The sequence below is a fragment of the Engraulis encrasicolus genome, unplaced genomic scaffold, assembly GCF_034702125.1.
Source record: "Engraulis encrasicolus isolate BLACKSEA-1 unplaced genomic scaffold, IST_EnEncr_1.0 scaffold_717_np1212, whole genome shotgun sequence".
NCBI lineage: Eukaryota > Metazoa > Chordata > Actinopteri > Clupeiformes > Engraulidae > Engraulis > Engraulis encrasicolus.
This window is the reverse complement of record NW_026946046.1, coordinates 1-2,500: the sequence shown is the minus strand read 5'-3', so window position 1 is coordinate 2,500 and position 2,500 is coordinate 1.

Below are 2,500 nucleotides of genomic sequence, written 5' to 3'. Positions count from 1 at the left end.
TATATACAGAGAGAGAGAGAGAGAGAAACACATTCATGCATGCTGTCAAGCCCCATTTTGTCATTTCAGATGTATTTTTTTTTTACCCATAATTCCCTCTGCTGCATGCCAGCGGCGGTGCCAGAGACACGCTTCACTGGGCCAAGCCCTGAGCCACAATTATTTTCACAGCTGATTGCTCCAGCTCAAGCCCAACACTATAGCACAGTAGCCTATGTCCAGCCATACTGACGATACTGTCTGTTAGGGTACCGTACATACCAGCACACGCAATCCTCCCTATCTTACACAGTATGCTAAAGCTCATATTAGCATTCAATCAGCAGGAAAGTACGATGTGACATATTGTAGCCTAGCCCAGTGTTTCTCAACAGGGATGCCGGGGCACCCTGGGGTGCCGCGGGCCCCCCTCTGGGGTGCCGCGGAAACGTAGCTGATAAATAAATTATGTAATGTAATACATATTTGTTTAAATTGATATGGTAATGTTAGACAGTGGAATTTTTCATCTGCCATTTACGCACAATTATAAAATAAAGTAAATATAGGTCGCCCCAGTCAGCTGCAACTTCGAACGTAGGTCGTGTGACGTCTCCACATGTAAGCTTCTGGGTCTTGTTGGTTTGGGGTGCCTTAAAATTTTTCATGAATTGAAAGGGTGCCTCGCCTAAAAAAAGGTTGAGAAACACTGGCCTAGCCTACTGTTTCGTCCATCAGCATAACATCAAAACTACATTCATATTCATCTTCACATTCACACTCAGAACACCTTCTTGTCTCTAGTTCACCCTCCAGACCTGTAGGGGGCAGAGAAACAATCAGTGCACAACAGTCATAACAGAGTTCCCCAAGCTTCCTGTTAGAAGCCGGGACCTTCCTGTGGCAGCCATATTGGAAAGCACCCCAGCATGTAAGTCTGGGGAAAAACAAAAGAAACAAAGTTTAATTCTAAATGAATGTTTGACCAAGACAACCAACTAAAACAAAGGAATCTTCTCAGTTCGTGTGGTCATACGCAACTGGTTAACAACCTAACTCACCTGGTTATTTCAATAAACCACAAAAAATGGGAAAATGGAGTTGTTCCTTGTGTCCACTGACCACAAGCTTTTCAAGTTGGGGCAAAAGAACTGAGTGAAATCCAACACAACTTGTCACCTACGTCTGGCCATATTGTCTGTTAGGGTACATAGAGTACCAGCACACATGCTCCTCACTATTGTATACGCTAGAGCTCCTATTAGCATTCAATCAGCAGTAAAATACAATTTGACGTATTGAACTGACATGTCTGTGATGTATACAATAGTTACGATAATGATTTTCACAGATGCACTGCAGCCCATACCATACTGCTATTAGTGTACATGCTTTGCCACTGCCCTTACGATTCGATTACAGTTGCGATTCTATCACGATGCGATTTGAATCGATTCAGTCCGATTCTACGATGCTTTGGAATGCACTACATTTCTACTGAAAGCAAGGACACATTGTTCATCATTCATTCAGCAAAACAAGCAGTCAGATACTGAACAACATTTTATTGGCTGTTGTGTGCATCAGTCCTGCAGCTTTCAATGTTTTGAAGTGCTTTAATTTAATGTAAGGTTCATTTACTCTGGAAATACCCGTGGAAGTAATTGAAACGTGAAAAAAATATGCCAAATCGGTTATGGCATTTGCCGAATGGCTTATTGAATTGTCCTGCCCCTCATTGCGATGCATTGCCGAATCGATAATTGTTGACACTACAGTACTAGTACATACCATCGCAAACACTCCCGTATCTTATAGAGCTCATACTAGAGTTCAATCAGCACATAGGATGTGATACATTGAACAGTCAGCCTTATGCCCCGTGTACATCAAGCGCTACCAACGCGACCGGGTAGCTGGGGTGGTTGAAGAAGTTTCGCCATGAATTCGTTTTATTCGCTCTGGACGCTGCACTGACATGTTTGATTCAGCTAATCACATAACGGCTCTGTCTTGACAGCCTGGGACATTCCTCGATATGAACGTTCCGATTGGTTTTCGCCGAACAGCGTCATAGCGAATTCGCTTAAGATTAGCTTGAGTTTAATCGTCAAAATTCGCCCTGGTCGCTCAAGAAGCTTCGCCCCTGGCGAATTCGCTCCGGTAGCACTGGTCGCGCACCCTCCATAGAGAATGAATGACTTCCGTCGCTTCATTCGCGTTGGTCGCTCCCGATGTACACGGGGCATTACAGGTACAGTGCTGATGGTTACAGTAATGATTCACATACTGCACACACTGATAAGCACACATTAATGACCAGGGTTCCCAAGGGTCATGGAATTTCTGGAATTTCATGGAATTTCATAAACGTTTTTCCAGTCATGGAATTTTACCATTTTACCTTTACAGTCATGGAATATCATGGAATTTTCTTTACATTTGTGCAGAAGCAAAAACTTTTTAGTTTGGTGTATAACATTGTTTCTTACTGGTTATACTATAACGCTTTGCCAGAGAC